Here is an 18,055-nt window from a genome sequence, read left to right on the forward strand (position 1 = left end):
TGAGTAATACTCCATTGTTATATAGGAATCTGGCTGGAGACAACCATCTTGTAACCAAAACTGAATATTTATTAGGATGTTGAAAGTTTTACTGAATAGTTAAATAATTATTTCAGATAGATATTTCAGATAGGTAGGATTTGGAACAAATCCAAAAAGAAAAATATATGTTGGATCAAGTAACAATTTTGTATCTCCAAATTTCTTGTTTTTCAAATATACTTAGAAAAAAGCTTCAAAGTTTGCTAAACCTTAAAGATGCAAAGAAGTTTGGCTGTCCTTATCTTATAAGTTTATTTTAAATAAGGAAATGTTTGGTTTTAACCAAAGAAGAGAGGTAGACAGACACAATTAACCATAGAGCCATAGACCGCTTATTTACAAGTTTTTGATTAGTACTCAAAAGCATATGTCTCAAGGCATGTTTCACTATAAAACTACTCAGCTAAAATTTCTCTTATGCAAATTCAACCACATTTTGTCTCTTCATACTTGTTCTTGTTGATGATAACGAGAAGGGTGATTTAAAAAAATAAAAGAGGTCAAGAAAAATAGAAAAGCAGAATGGAAGTGGGAGAAATCCACATGAAATCAGTCAGTAAGAAGGTTTTATATCATTCAGATATATAAATTTAAAGCCAACAGTAACAAGAAGGAAAAAAAGCTTTAAAAAAGAGCTAGCTCTTTTCTCATTAAAGAAATGCTATTTTTCCTGAAACTAAACTTTATTATCAGCTATAATACTTCATGGGCCATTTGAATAGTCTCTAGAAATTTCTTTGTTGTCACTTTATGGCTCACTGTATTATATTTCTCAAAGTTTTAGTATTTGTACATGCCCCTCACTATTATACTTCCCTTGTTACATTTTTCTTCAATTTACTTTTTTAAAAGTTTAACTTCTTCCTAAGAAATAAATTTCATGAATTATATATTAATATAAACAAATTTTAAAAATTAAATGTCCATATGCACCTAAAAGCATTTCATGAACCAAGAGCATCAGCAAACCCTGATGTAATAGGTCCTCAATAAATATTTGGTAAGTTAAGGAACAATCTTATTATTAATAGTTTGCTTATGAACTTGAATACATAAACAAGTACAGATTCAAATAGAAAATCATTGCCCATTCATCAGGGTTTTGCTCCAAATCATCAAGTCAATCATAATTTTCATCTTCTGTCATTTGTTTAATTTTATACAACCATTCACAGAGCTTACCTAATTACTGGTATTAATCAAATACTATTTTCTAACTTTTCAGTGTTCCTTTCTATTGATCATTCACCTTGCAAAGAATGAGATCTAAAGGGAAGGAAAGAAAAAGAAAGTGATCCTAAACCAAATTCTGAGTAAAATTGTTTGATTCATCCTTCAGTGAACACCTACAACGCATGAGGCATTGTTCTAGTTTCGGAAAATGGAAAGACAAATAAGACTTAATCCTGAATTCAGATCGCTTAACATTTCATGAGAAAACAAGTCAGTTAAACAGATAAATGTCATTCAGTGCAATAAATGTTACAAGAAAGATATGCAGAGGAGTGAGTGACCAACAGTGCCTGAGGACACCCAAGGTGAGGTTTCAGTGGAGTCAGGTATTAGATAAGCTCCAGTATCTGGCACCATACAAGACACTCACGAATCATTCAGAAAACTCATGAACAGTGAAGGAACAGAGTCAAATGTTGACCACTTGGATAAACACGGGAAAAAAAAAAATCAGTGCAGATCTAAGCTGTCCAGTATGCCAGGCAAATTAGTTTCACCTTTAGAATAAAGTGATATAAAATATGTGGAGACTTTGAAATATTCTCATTTAATTTTAAACAATGAATCCTAATACACATAATCCCAATTACATTTAAGTAATATTTTTCATTTTCCAATTTGATTTCAAAAGATAAGTTATTTTAACTCTTATACAAGTGAGATTATTGGGAAAGTATAAAATGGAGTAGAAGACCTGTGATCCGATGTCAGCTCTACCAGTTAACTAGTTCCTGTCCTAGTCAACTATAGCCTCTCTGAGCCTGAATGCTTTTCACCTTTGAAAGCACCTAACGTTGAGTTGTAGTTGTAAAATACATTCAGTCTAACTACTGCTAACCATTGTCATTGCTATCATCTGTCCTCGCCTCCATCATGTTTTGCATGGATTATTGAAATAATTTCTTACCTTGACTCCTTGCTATCTTTCTTGCCCCCATTTACCCTATTGTCAACTCAGCAGCCAGACTACTCCTGCTAAGTACTGTTAATTAAGTAAAACCATTCCTCTGCCGAAAACCTTCCAGTGGCGTTCCATATCATTCAGAGTAAAATCCAAATTCCTTGCCTAGCCACCACCTGCCCACCTGTCTCCCTAATCTCATTTTCCATCACTTTCATCCACCTTCATTTCATTCCAACCACAGGAACTCCTTGCTGCTTCCTTAAAAAATCACCTTCCACCTCAGGGACTTTGGAATTTACACTTGCTATTCTCTCTCAAAGAATACCCTTCCCCCTTGACACATCTTCCCTGGAATGTCACTTCCTCAATGGGACCCGTCCCTGACTACATTATTAACAATTTTAGTCTCTTACCAACATTATGGTTTACCTTCCAGATGGCTCAGCAGGTAAAGAATCTGCCTGCAATGCAGTAGACACAGGAGATGAGGGTTTGATCCCTGAGCCAGGAAGATCCCCTAGAGGAGGAAATGGCAACCCACACCAGTATTCTTGCCTGGAAAATCCCATGGATAGAGGAGCCTGACAGGCTATAATCTAAAGGGTCACAGAGAATCAGACATGACAGAGCACATACACACGAACATTATATAACCCCTTTCCCTGGTCTATTTTCCCCACAGCTCTTACAACTATTTATAGAACTATATACTGTCTTCTTATATTGCATCTTTTTTTTTTTTTAATCTTCCCATTTAGAATGTTAGTGCCAGGAGGGTAGGGATTTTTGTCTCTTTTATTCAAGGATGTATCCTCAGTGACTTGAAGAGGATCTGGCACATGATTTAAAAGCTTCAAAAAATATTTCGTGAATGACCAATTAATGAAAAGTAAAGACTTTGAATTAGACTTTCTTCTTGTTCTATTCTTCCACAGTTAAATAGTAGAATGTATGTTCATTATACTGTCTAAAAGACAGAAGAAATAGCAGCATATTAACTATTCATCATTATATCTAGATAGATATGATGTAATATCTTCATGTTCTTATTTAACAACATATATTAAATACCTACTGATCCTTTCTGGAACTGTCACTGTTATTTAGAATATATATGAAAAGACTGATGGTATCCCTTGTTTTAAAAAATGCAAATGTCATTGAAATTATAATCATTCGAAGAGTAAGTACTCATTAAAGAAATGCTGGTACTAAATAACCTAAGAAAAAGTTTTTAATATGTCATCCACTTTTTTTTTTCTTTTGGCCATGCTCTGTAGTCTTAGTTGTTTGGCCAGGAATCAAATTTGTGCTCCCTGCATTGGGAGTGCAGAGTCTTAACTGTTGGACAGCCTGGGAAGTCCACTTTGAATGTAAAAGTTAATTTTTTAAAATAAAGTTTACCAATAATATGATGCCAATAAAGCCACAGAAATGTGACAGAGCTACAGAGCTAGAAATTAACTTGAGATAATTTGCTTCATACCCTTTCCATCAAGTATGTGCATATCTAGACTATTTGTGTGTGTGCTAAGTTGCTTCTCCTTTACTTCTGTTTTATTGACTATGACAAAGCCTTTGACTGTGTGGATCATAACAAACTGTGGAAAATTCTTAAAGAGATGAGAATACCAGACCATCTGGCCTGCCTCCTAAGAAATCTGTATGCAGTTCAAGAAGCAACAATTAGAACTGAACATAAGACAACAGACTGGTTCCAAATTGAGAAAGGAGTACATCAAGGCTATATATTGTCACCCTGCTTATTTAACTTATATACAGAGTACATCATGAGAAATGCTGGGCTGGATGAAGTACAAGCTGGAATCAAGATTGCCAGGAGAAATATCAATAACCTCAGATATGCAGATGACACCACCCTCATGGCAGAAATCGAAGAAGAACTAAATAGCCTCTTGATGAAAGTGAAAGAGGAGAGTGAAAAAGCAGGCTTAAAACTCAACATTCAGAAAACTAAGATCATGGCATCTGGTCCCATCACTTCATGGAAAATAGATGGGGAAACAATGGAAATAGTGACAGACTTTATTTTCTTGGGTTCCAGACTCACTGGAGATGGTGACTGCAGCCATGAAATTAAAAGACACTTGTTCCTTGGAAGAAAAGCTATAACCAGCCTAGACAGCTTATTAAAAAGGAGAGACATTACTTTGCCAACAGAGGTCCATCTAGTCAAATCTATGGTTTTTCCAGTAGTCGTGAATGGATGGGAGAGTTGGACTATAAAGAAAGCTGAGCACTGAAGAACTGATGTTTTTGAACTGTGGTGTTGGAGAAGACTCTTGAGAGTCCCTTGGACTGCAAGGAGATCCAACCAGTCCATCCTAAAGGAAATCAGTCCTGAATATTCATTGAAAGGACCAATACTGAAGCTGAAACTCCAATACTTTGGCCACCTGATGCGAAGAACTGACTCATTTAGAAAGACCCTGATGCTGGGAGGGATTGGGGGCAGGAGGAGAAGGGAATGACAGAGGATGAGATGGCTGGATGGCATCACTGATTCAATGGACATGAGTTTGAGTAAACTCCGGGAGTTGGTGATGGACAGGGAGGCCTGGCATGCTGCAGTCCATGGGGTCACAAAGAGTTGGACACAACTGAGGGACTGAACTGAACTGAACTAAGTTGCTTCAGTTGTGTCTGACTCCTTGTGACCCTATAGACTGTAGCCCACAAGGCTGCTCTGTCCATGGGTGTTCCCAAGCAAGAATACTGGAGTGAGTTGCCATTTCTTACTCCAGGGAATCTTCCTGACCTAGGGATCAAATGAATCCGTGTCTCCTGAATCAGCAGGCGAGTTCTTTACCACTAGCGCCACCTGGGAAGCCCATCTAGACTATTTAGGATCCAAGTATTCCTTAGGATGGGGTTTCTCAGGTGGTACAGTAATAAAGAATCTGCCTGCCAATGCAGGAGATGCAGGAGACACAGGTTTGATCCCTAGATTGGGAAGATCCTCTGGATTAAGACATGGCAACCTACTCGGGTATTCTTGCCTGGAAAATCTCCATGGACAGAGGAGCTTCGTGGTCTACAGCCCATGGGGTTGCAAACATTCGGACATGAGCGAGCACACACGCATTTCTTAGGATAGAAACACACTTAGATATATCTATAAGAAGCATTAGAAATACTTTCACATAATAGATCTATTCCATACGTTTTAAGGTGAATGTTTGACCTCACATGTTGACTATCTGTACTTGTGCTTTAGCATTAATTATTACAGAACTGTTGAACTTAACTCAGTCTATATACAATTTGAAGAATTAAAAACACAGGTAAGTAGTACATTATACGTTATTTATGTTTTAGTCTGCTTTAAAATGTCAGTTTTGAAAGCAGTTTCACTTAAAATGTTAAAATGAAAGTAGATTAATGACACAGGTTCTCTATATTTTTTATTACCATTTAAAAATTTGTGACAGCAAGATTGACATCAGGGGTTTCCCAGGAGGTAAAGAACCTGACTGCCAAGGTAGGAAGCACTCATAAGAGGCGAGTGCTTAATCCCGGGGTCGGGAAGATCCCCTGAAAGAAGAAATGGCAACCTGTCCTAGTATGCTTGCCTGGAAAATTCCACGGACAGAGCAGCCCCTGGTTCGTGGGGCCTTAAAGAGTTAAACATGACTGAAGGAATAAGCACACACAAGAATGACATCAAGACCCTCTCCTTCAATTACAAGGAAAATCAATATTTGTCTCAAAGTAATCTGTGCATTTGCACCTAAACTTTTAAATTTAACACTGCAAATTATTTAAGTTGAAGTGACTGAATTTTTGAGGCAAACTAAATCCAACTGAATACTTCCTGGTGATTCACTAATTGTGTTAAATAGATAAATCACTTAATCTGCATTCTCCACACTCCTATGGAAGAAAATTCAGGAATTTAGAATTAAAACACCTTCTGCCTATTTAAAATGGTAGCTTTAATTTTTTAACCTTCACTTTCTCCACTATTAAAACAAACAAATGTTAGCTATCACGGAATTGTTGCAAAGGAAAATCACTGTGAAAGTGCTTCATGTTATAATTATACTATAAATATAAAAGGTCATGAAGAGTAGTAGTTTGGACATCATCTCTACCAAAAGAGCCAGAAAAAGTATAAGCAAAGATTACAAAATATTGATGAAATAAGAACTGCTTTTTTTTTGATAACGCAGCAGCAGCAAAAATATGTAGTTTTTGTAGTTTCTTCTTTACTACCATGTAGTAGAGTAGTATGTAGTTTCTTCTCTTAGTTTTATATTTACTGGTCCTTATAACTATGTTGCTCATCTTTATCCTGATTATAAGGAGATTTTATAATTGTTTTAGTTGTTTGGTCGCTCAGCAGTGTCCAACTCTTTGTGACCCCACAAACTGCAGCATGCCAGACTTCCCTGTCCTTCACCATCTCCTGGAGCTTGCTCAAACTCATGTCCATTGAGTCAGTGATGCCATCCAACCATCTCTTCCTCTGTCATCTCCTTCTCCTCCTGCCTTCAGTCTTTCCCAGCATCAGGGTCTTTTCCAACGAGTTCACTCTTTACATCAAGTGGCCAAAGTATTGGAGCCTCAGCTTCAACATCAGTCCTTCCAATGAATATTCAGGGTTGATTTCCTTCAGGACTGGCTGGTTTGATTTCCCTGCTATCCAAGGGACTGACCAGAGTCTTCTCCAGTACCATAGTTTGAAAGCATTAATTCTTTGGTGCTCAGCCTTCTTTATGGTCCAACTCTCACATGGATACACGACTACTGGAAAAACCATACCTATGACTAGACAGACATTTGTTGGCAAAATAATGTCTCTGCTTTTTAATATACTGTGTAGTTTGGTCATAGCTTTTCTTAGAAGGAACAAGCATCTTTTAATTTCATGGCTGCAGTCACCATCTGCAGTGAGTCTGGAGCCCAAGAAAACAAAGTCTCTCACTGTTTCCATTGTTACCCCATCTATTTGCCATGAAGTGATGGGACCAATACTATAATCTTCGTTTTTTGAATGTTGAGTATTAAGCCAGCTTTTTCACTCTCCTCTTTCACTTTCATCAAGAAGCTCTTTAGTTCCTCTTCACTTTCTGCCATAAGGGTGGTGTCATCTGAATATCTGAGGTTATTGATATTCCTCCCCACAATCTTGATTCCAGCCTGTGCGTCATCCAGCCTGGTATTTTGCATGATATACACTGCATATAAGTTAAATACGCAAGGTGACAATATAGAGTCTTGATGTACTCCTTTCCCAACTTTGAACAAGTTCATTGTTCCAGGTCTGGTTCTAACTATCGCTTCTTGACGTGCATACAGGTTTCGCAGGAGGCAGATAAGGTGCTCTAGTATTCTCATGTCTTTAAGAATTTTGTACAGTTTGTTGTGATCTTGACTTTCATTTCTTAGTATTAATAACTAACATTTATTGATCTAAGACAAGTGTTCAAAACAACTGTCTAAAGGCTGATGGATAAAGCTTACCTCTTTATTACTCAACACTGCTAGGAGAAGCTTCAGGTGTTCTGTTTTAGCAGTGCTCTCAACTGACTTGGGCAAGCAGTTTCACTCAGGCTGGCAAAATGAGCCAGAGGAACTACTTAGTATCTGAGCAGACTTAGTTTTTCTGGTCAGGTATAATATTCCTCAAAACCATGAAGGATTCTGTAGGAAGAATTCCTATCAGTGATCCAAACATTTGAATGTTAGTTTAACAGTATGTACTAGTTCTGTAATAGGGGATCATTAAGTCAGAATATTATATTTTATAATATATACATTACATCAGAATATTCCAATTATATCTGGAATTTTTTACCCTTCTGAGGGACTTCAGGTTTAATGACCCTTAAGATCATAGTGGAAGCTACTTGGTGCTAAAGGAAAAACTGCTAGTAATATCCATTGATGCAATCGTTTAATATATAGAACTTAACTGAAATTTATAGAAATGAAATAGAAAGTAAATCTCTTGTGGGTCTGTTATAGACCAGTTGTCAAGTGTGTAAGTTCTAGGGTCTTCCCTGGTGGCTCAGTGGTAAAGAATTCTGCTGCCAATGCTGGAGACACCGTTCGATCCCTGATCTGGGAAGATCCCACGTACAGCTAAGCCCATGTGCCACTCTACTGAGTCTGTGTCCTAGAGTTCAGGAGCCACAGCTACTGAGCCCACATGCCACAACTTCTGAAGACCATGCATCCTAGCTCCTGCGCTCCGCAGGAAGAGAAGCCCCCTCAATGAGAAGCCTATATACCACAACTAGACAAAGTCTGTGCACAGCAACGAAGACCTAGCATAGCCAAAAATAAATTAATTAAAATTTAATAAAAGATATTCTGGAAGGGAATCTCTTAGTTATTTATTTTTTTTAAAGAGTGTAAGTTCTAGAGTCATATTTCCAATTCTCCACTTACTTTTTAAAGGATTTTAAGCAGTTACTTAAACCTTAATTTCTTCCATCTGTTAACTAAAAGTGTTCTAGTTTATGTAATTACTTTGCTGTTAGTTCAAGCTGAACAAAGACTAATTTCCTAAAAATACTGCATGCAGTTTTAGTTATTTTCACCTACCCTGTGATTTTTCTTCCACTGCATAAGGTTAGTGTTAGAAGTGTAAAAAAAAAACACACACACATTAAAATGGAAATAATTTGTCTGTTAGACATTCAGTTAATTGACCAAATCGAATACTCCTCTCACCAGTGCAATACCCTTTTTCGGTAAACATTGTGTATACACAACAGAGGAAAGGGGAAGAGTGAAGAGGTCTCCAAGTGACTAATAGCAGTATTAACATTTTAAGCATAAACTCAAGATAAGATGGTTCATGAATGTTAAGGAACAAAACAAAGTCAAATGGTACATGACTTTGCAATACAGCCTCTTACAGTAAATGAAGGTAAAGAAAAATAAGGAAAAATGTGTTAATGGTTCTTAGTGTTCAAAGTTAAATCTGTAAGTTTCTATTAAGATACCTTACTCACTTTTACAACTTCTGTGCTGAGATGATTCAGTCTTCGATGGAAAAAGTTCAAGGTATTTACAAACAGTTCAAAAAACAGATTTGTCTATTATATTAGGACACACAGAAAATTAAATCTGTACAAAATGCTGAGGAGACACAAAATTAAGATGTTGCTTTGGCCCTATTCTATAGGCCAATGGCATCTAACTTGGGGCCTTAGGGACTTAGATTAACTGAGCCTTCTGAGTACTGACTTAAAGGAGGTAAATGCCCCAAAGAAATACCAGGAGGCAAGGGAGCTGGGAGTCATTTCCAAGAGCATGTCTGCAGGCCACAGGGACAAGGACACAATAGAATACACATCAAAAAAAAAAAAAAAAAAAGCCAGAGGGCTTTCCTGGTGGCTCAGTGGTAAGAATCTGCCTGCCATTGCAGGAGACACAACAGATTCAGGGAATCCCTGGATTGGGAAAATCCCCTGGAGAAGGAAATGGCAACCCACTCCACTATTCTTGCCCGGGAAATCTCAAGGACAAAGGAGTCTGGCGGTCTACGGTCCATGGGGTGGTCACAGAAGAGTCCAACACAACTTAGCGACTAAACAACAACAATATATTATATATGTGTGTTTGTTGGATTGTGACGTTTAAAAAGGAAAAACATCTAGAATTTGAGAGCAGAGGCTCTGTGGTGTGTCAGCATTTGCAGGGTTTGTCATAGGATGTGCTAGTTCAAAAACAAGAAATTCAGATCTTTCTGTGAACCTGCTGTACCGAAATTTGTCATGAGTGTGCTCTAGTTTTGAACAAAGATGCTTGAAAGATAATTCACTCCCGGTCATAGAGGCTTTCTTGCCCCTATATTTTAAATGTAACCTAGAAGTTACAGTCTGAGCCCTTCTTATCCGTAGATGAGTTGCATAAAGCTGTGTTCCTCCCTATTCCAAACTGAGTATCCCCAACCAGAAACACACTTTTGTTTTCTTTTATACATTAACAGCCTTGATAAAGTGACAGCTGGTTTTAGCTCTTCAGCTGCTTGCTTAGGAGATCATTTCTGCTGCATATAACATATTTTCCTTATGCTTTACATCCATTATATGGCCAGATATCTTTGTTTGTTCGAAACTAGAGAGAAGGTTACTTTCCACATGCAATTTTCAGTATCAGTCAGAATATCTGAACACTGCCTTTACATACAACATTGCTTTAGGGACTACTGAAACGCAATCTGCAGCAGTGGCCACAGGACTGGAAAAGGTCAGTTTTCATGCAAACAGAACAACTATATAAAACTTTCTCTGACCAAAAGTATAATGTTAGAGGAAGGTATGAGTACAGTAAAAAATGAAATATTTTTGGTAAATATTTAAGAGGTAAGTTTTGACAGGGACTAGCAAGAACTCAGAAAAGGTGCTTCTTCAATACTAGGAGCTCAGAAAAGTAAAATACAATTGAGGTTTGTTTATATACAAATAACCTAGAAATCAATCTAAAAATGAGAAACATTCTAGTAAACAGGGTCCATCAACAGAGGATTGATTACATTATGTTCTCTCTCCCTGTCTCTCTCTCTCCCAGCCTCCACCACTCCCATGACTGTACTAGAATGGAGGAAAAATTTTACTTCCTACTTTGTATCTTTTTGTGTTGTTTGCATTTTTATAACACATATGCTTTGCTTTTTACTTTTTATGATTTTTTGAGCTGGGGAGAGCTCAGTAGTCTAGAGTTGAGCTACTCATACTTTCTGTTCATGATTATTCTTATCAGACCACACCTCTACATTGTTTTGTTCATGTATTTATTCACTTTTATCCCCATATCCTATTTAATTTCCTTTGCCTCCCCATAAGCCATCACTGCTGCTGCTGCTGCTAAGTCGCTCAGTCTTGTCTGACTCTTAGCGACCCCATGGACTGCAGCCTACCAGGCTCCTCCGTCCATGGGATTTTCCAGGCAAGAGCACTGGAGTGGGGTGCCATTGCCTTCTCCATAAGCCATCACTATATTGTGCTAAATATACATCTTTTGTTTATATGTGACCTTACAAAAGATGTATCATTTTGCTTACATTATTTTAAACTCATATAATATTGTCATCTTTGTAGCTTACATTTGTAGTCTGCCAGGCTCCTCTGTCCATGGAATTCTCCAGGCAAGAATACTGGAGTGAGTTGCAATTCCTTTCTCCAGGGGATCTTCCTAACGCAGGGATCCAACCCCAGGTTGGAATCAAAGCCAGGTTGGAATCAAAGCCGGGTCTCCCGCATTGCGGGCAGAGTCTCTACCGACTGAGCCATCAGGAAGGCCCCTACATTATTTACTATGTACTATGTTTTTGAGAGCATCCATGTTACCCTGTAATACATCTGACCCAACGCCTTCTACATGCTGCATACAAGCCATGGTGTGTCCCATCACCATCCAAGTCCAAGGCTCTGGGCGACTACACAGGACACACTTCTATGAAGCTGGCCCTGAATCTAGCAAGGTTTAGAAAATGCGGTCACACCTGGGATCCACTGAGGTTGGTGAACAAAAGAGTAATGTAATGAAATCAGTGTTTTTCAAAATATAGACCTCTCTTGGGAGTAATTCTGCAATATGTATGGAAATTTTAAATGCACTTACCCTTTGACTTAGCAGTTGCACCTCTAGGAATTTATTCTGTAACATGTCCTACACATGAGCAAAATGGTATTTGTTCAAGGATATTCACTGCAGTTTATTTCCACTAACAAATTTCCACTAACAAAAGATCAGAGATAGTCTGTCCTCTGTTAATGACCTGGCTAAGGTAATGATGGCTCCTTCATGTAGTGGACATTCTCATCATCTTCATGCATCTAGCATTATAGCTTCAGTCTTCATTTCCCTGCCTTGACTCAATCCTTAGGAAAATTGGCCTTGGGGCACTATTTGTGATTCTGAGATGGAATAAATAAAGTTTTAATTCCTAACCAGTAAAAGTCAGTTAAAAATGATAGAACCATTAAAAAGAAAGAAGTATCTTCCCATGTACTTGCAAAGAAATTTTCCTGAGATAAATTTTTCTGAAAAAAAAGAAAGAAGAGGGAAAAGACAATGAGCACAATAGTGTGTATTGTAAGTACCATTTGTGCATAAAAGTAAAATGCTATATGTATATCTACATAGAATATCTATGGAGGGAAACACAAGAAACGAATGACAGCAGGTTGCCTGTAGGAATGAGAAACCGGGAAACTGATCACAGTGGGGTGAAGACTTAAGTTTTTTTAAAGACTTACTTTTTAATGCATATTCTTATACCTTTTGAAATTTCTTACCATATTCATGGGTTACTTCTAATATATATATATATTTTAAGAAACAAATTGACTTGAGAGGAGGAAGAGAGCCCTTGAGAAAGGAAGAGAAAGCCATTTTTGCCATTAGATAGTAGGTGGCCAAGTGGCACAGGTCAAGAATATATAAATAAATGCTGCTCCCAGAGATGGCTGTCAAAAGAAAAGGATAAAGAATTCCCACCCATGAACCTGAGGACTCGGTATGGATTTGAAATTAATTCAATTATTGAATCAGCAATAAAGGAACAATTTTATTTTCAAATATTAAGGAAATAAGAAACAGAGGGAGGAGGAGAAGGAGGGAGAAAGAAGGCACTGGCACCCCACTCCAGCACTCTTGCCTGGAAAATCCCATGGACAGAGGAGCCTGGAAGGCTGCAGTCCATGGGGTCGCTAAGGGTCAGACACGACTGAGCGACTTCACTTTCACTTTTCACTTTCATGCATTGGAGAAGGAAATGGCAATCCACTCCAGTGTTCTTGCCTGGAGAATCCCAGGGACGAGGGAGCCTGGTGGGCTGCTGTCTATGGGGTCGCACAGATTCGGACACAACTGATGTGACTTAGCAGCAACAGCATGAAGGATGGCCAAGGAAACCAGGGGTTTCCCAGGTAACCCAAGAAGTGTGCTGATAAGGGTCTGCATGAGGTAGGAGAGAGGGATGGGAGCAAGAATCAGTGCCATTTTAAAAGGGGGGAATCAGATGTGGTGACTGACTGGACATGCTGGAGGACTAGGCTTAAGCATATCTCGAGCAGGAGGATTTGACAGTGACAGCTTTCTAGGAAAAATTGCTGCATTCTCAACATCTGCATGCATCTGAGAATTACACCTGGATTCTTCATTTCCATGCCTTGATTTTAATCCTTAGGAAAGTAGGCCTTGGGGTACTACTTGTGATTCTAAAATGGAGTAAGTAATGATTTAATTCCCAGCCAGTAAAGGGCAATCCAAATGACTGGCTCCACCATTTCCCCAGGGCTAGTTTGTAACCTGGGACAGAAATAAGCTGTGTGTATTAAATCAATACAATCACTCACAAGTTAAAAAAAAAAAAAGTCGTTGCTTTGGTGGCTATGCATCCTATGAACTATTTCTGTTTCTTAATGGTTTGCTTTCTTCAGCTTTAAGCTTGGCCAGATTTCCACAGTGAGCCAGCATCAACCAGGGACTAGGTGCCTTGAGCAAGTGTCCCAAGGTGCCATGATGCAAATTACAAGCTCCTGCCTGCCCCATGGGGCTGTCACAAAGATCAGGTTTCCTAAGAGACATGATTGTGTAACCTCTCACGGCACTCCCTGCTTTCTTCCTCTCGGCCACCCTCACTGGGGCTTGCTCATCAGAGCTTGGGAGCATGGTAGACTAGGGAAAGTGTCAGGGTGTGCCATCTGGTGATTTTTCCATGCTTAACCATACCAAAGGGGAAATCACAGCCTACCACAGCATCTCTGATGTGAAACAGGGTTAATATAGAGCATATCTCTGGAACAAAATGATAACTATATTTGTCATGATGTGTCACTAACAGCTAGCAAAGGAGGAGGATTCTGCCTGCCTGATAAGCCGTGTCTCCAGATTCCAGACACCTCACTTCTGTCTGTCTTTGACCCCTCAATTCCTGCTGCTCCCTAAAATAGACCTTCCCAAGGCTCTGCTCTGAACTCTCTGGGATTGCCTCCATATCTATATTCTTACCTTCCACTCCTGAGCAGCTGAAGCCCAAGTCACCTTGGAGCCTTGATTTCTTCAGATCTGGATGACAGATACCTAGTAAGGTTCTCCTCTGAGTTATCTCAGTCAGTATTTCCAGAAGTGAACACTTGACTCCACTCTTCAGTTCCCATCCTTTCTCCTTCTGACTTCCCTACGCTATACCACTCCTCCCAGTCACTTAAATTACTTGTTCTTCCATAGGTTACTAAGATTGTAGTCTAGATTTCTTTATTCCTTAATCTCTCAGATTCATTTTCCTTCTTCTTCCTGCCTTGCCTCATGCTAGAGACCTCATCCTAATTCAAGAACTCATTGCTTCACCGCTCCCATTGTATTCACTTCCTGGGTGAACTCCCCTACTTGTAGTTTCTCTTACTTCCACTTTTCTGACACATTGTTGCCAGATCAACTCTTCAGATACTCTGATCTTTTATTTACTCAAAAAAATCTTTGGTGGCTTCCCTTGCTACCGAATTAATACTAGTCCAACAAACTAAGGATGGGTCCTTCAAATTTTTCATATGGCTTTTATTGGTGATTCAACCACTGATGATGAATTTCTCTACATTTTCCTTAAAATTTCATATTTGCATCTTATAGCACATTCTAGAGTAAAAAGTTCTCTAAATTTACTGTTTGGGGGTAAAATAGCTTCTCAACGTGTGTTTTTCATTTGCAAGCAAAATAAATACTACTTAAACTGATTTAAAAAATAAAAGGCAATTTATTGCATAAGGACAACTTACTGACTCATATAAACGCAAAATCCAGAATTTGTTCTAGTAAGGCATGACTGTCATACCAGGGTCGGCCTCTCTTCCTCTTTTGTACAAGCAAGATAGCTATAACCAACAATACCAGCTAAACATTCAACCTGCTTGACACCACCCCCGCTCCCCGCCCTAGAAGAAAAAAGTCTCGGCTTACAACTCTAGAAAGAAAGTTCTGGTAAGGATTTGATTTCCCTTGCTATGGTTACATATTGTCTTTAATTAAGCACAATGGTGAGGAAAACATTTGGGTAGACTTATCACTGTGAGAAAAGGAGATGAAGGGCCAAGTTGTCTTACTCAAGTCTCAAGGTATTGGTTCTCTACAGAGTAGAAGACTTGTACCAGAAAGGGTATAAACTGTTGGGAGACACACACACACACACCCCCTACATGCCCTGGCTGCATGTAACAAAATACCTAATTCAAAGGGGCTTAAACAATAAACAGCCTGATTTATTTTACCTAACCAAAAATCTGAGTGGAGAAAATTTCAGGATGGCACAATGTCTCTTTTTATCTTTCTGCTGGGTCATCCTCTGTCTCCCTGCAAGTCACTAGATGACTGGGGCAGCTCTAAGCATTATACCTCACAAGATGGTGTTACAAGCAGGAAAGAAAGGGCAAAAGAGACACCAGCTTTCCCAGAAGCCCCTAGGTGACCATTCTTTCTGTCACTGGCAGGAACTGTCACAAACCCATCCCAGCTCAATCCTTGGAAAGGGGAATGGAATAACTGGCTTAATGCACACAATTTGTCCCTGGAGCTAGGTAGCCTTTCAGGAAGAAAAAAAGCAAAGTAGTCATTGGTGGGTCACTAATAATGTTTGCCATTAGATCATACTTCTTATTTGATTCCTGCCACTTGTTTAAATTTTTAAATTTGTAGTGTTTCTCAAGAAGTTTTAGATTGCCTTTTTATTTTGAATCATAACATTTCAGAGTTCAGATGAACTTACGTCATCCAGTTAGGGCTTTTCAATGTTTTTTATTCCAGACTTGTAAGCCATCAAACAAACGTAAATAAATGGGAGAGGTTATAAATGAGCTGATGAAGTGTGGAAGCCAGGTAAAGAAGGTGAGCTCCTCCCATCCCCCTCACTTGCCCCACCCCCACCCCACCCCACCTGCTGCTGGCTAGTGGCCCTGAGACACTTCTGGAATGCAATTTTAAAACCTCATTTCTCCTCTAGTTCTCTTATTTTAAGGAACTGAGGTCCTAAAAAGTAAAATGATTTGCACTTGCTCCCCCATATGTTACTAAGACTGTAGTCTAGATTTCTTTATTCCTTAATCTCTTTGTATCTCTTACATCTTTATAATTCTGTATTGTATTTGCTTCAAATTTTGCTTTGTATGTACCCACTTAAAAAAAATCCTTAAAAATAAATCTTCATATAGAAGTCTCACCTTATTTCAGCAGTTTGTTATGTTCTTTCTTTAACCCCAGTCTTGATACACAATATTCCTGAGCTACACAGGAAGTATTTCTGGTGTAACTACCCAGTGTTTTATTCTGTTGTAGGCAGGCGAGTGGCTAAGCAACGAAATATTAAGCATGATACCACTTGTGTTCCAACCTTGACTCTAACAGCCTCACTTTTTCTCATTTGTTAAGTTGAAGTAATTATAACACCTACTTCACTGGGTTGAATTTCATATGTAATGTACTTACATACCCCAGCACATAGCAACTGCTATGTGTTTACTGTTATTTCTCAGTCATCCTCTTCCCCTCAAATTCTTTTTGGCCTTCAAAGATCCTATAAATTGCTGGGAACTTCCCTCTCAGAGATAAAGGGGCAATAATGCCTAAATCCAGAGTCTTCTATCTTATGTTTAGATTCATTTCCATGAGTGCATTTCCTTCACTTTACTTTCTCCCCCTCATATAACTTCACTGTATGGTTTGCAATTTTGCTTTCCGTGGAAACGAAGGGTAACTCATACTGTGGAGTATAAAAGAGTCCTGGAATCAAGTTTCTCACTATCAAAGAAGTGACATCTTACTGATTCTAGGGCACTTGTCAAGAATCACCAACATTCCAAAGATGCCTGCTCACACCTCATAGTTCCAAAATGCTGCTGCTGCTAAGTCGCTTCAGTCGTGTGCGACTCTGTGCGACCCCATAGACGGCAGCCCACTAGGCTCCCCCGTCCCTGGGATTCTCCAGGCAAGAATACTGGAGTGGGTTGCCGTTTCCTTCTTCAATGCATGAAAGTGAAAAGTGAAAGTGAAGTCGCTCAGTAGTGCCGAACTCTTAGCGACCCCATGGACTGCAGCCTACCAGGCTCCTCCATCCATGGGATTTTCCAGGCAAGAGTACTGGAGTGGGTTGCCAAGATACTTGGATCTAAGTGCCAGTTCGCCTTCACTGATCCGTCAATCCTACTCCCAACCCCTGACAAATACCCCATGTATTTGCCTGAATTAGATAAGAAAAGTAAAACAGGAGTGGTTGTTTTAAAACATCTAAACATCTGAACACACAACTAAGTAATTGTGTAATTTTGTGTCTACATAGTAATAAAATTTTTATTTGCCTCATTTACCGAGGACGACTTCAGAAGACAGAACCTCCTCTCAAGGTTCAACAGAACTAAGTATAATGAGATTTTTGGGTAAATGTTAATTCAATGTTTATAGTTATTTAATTTAAAAACTCCATTGCTTTTTCTGATGTTGAATTAAGGACTTCACACTTTTTCTAGCAGAAGACTCATTGCACATTGACAAATCTACTCTAGTAAGATGTGGAAAACCACTTTCAGGAAGAGCATTGGTGGTTCAGTGGTAGAATTCTCGCCTGCCACGCGGGAGGCCCGGGTTCGATTCCCGGCCAATGCAATGAGATATTTTCCTTTTCCCCACACGTCCCAGCTCCTCAAAACTAGTTCATTAGAAAGTTAGGAATGGTCATTTTATGCAAATAAAGATGACGAGCATAATTTCCCGTTTGAGTTTCTCGTGGAGCAATTAAAGGCTGATTCCCTGAGGCGCGCCTTATTTTTCTAGACTTTCTTTTATATATTTTTAGGGCGCCTAGAGTACACATGTGAAATGTAATGGGACATACATTTACTATATTATATG

General features: G+C 38.8%; 1 protein-coding gene and 1 non-coding gene across 3 annotated transcripts in view; one reads left to right on the top strand and one right to left on the bottom strand.

Moving 5' to 3' along the window:
* The window catches only part of GPD2 (glycerol-3-phosphate dehydrogenase 2), a 242,418-nt gene that overhangs the window by 174,792 nt on the left and 49,571 nt on the right, over nucleotides 1-18,055 (bottom strand). The gene's annotated exons all lie outside the window — the stretch shown is intronic.
* On the top strand, nucleotides 17,739-17,809 carry TRNAG-GCC (transfer RNA glycine (anticodon GCC)). The gene has a single exon. It is a non-coding gene; the product is annotated as a tRNA-Gly (tRNA).

This window comes from Ovis aries, chromosome 2 (assembly GCF_016772045.2).
Source record: "Ovis aries strain OAR_USU_Benz2616 breed Rambouillet chromosome 2, ARS-UI_Ramb_v3.0, whole genome shotgun sequence".
NCBI lineage: Eukaryota > Metazoa > Chordata > Mammalia > Artiodactyla > Bovidae > Ovis > Ovis aries.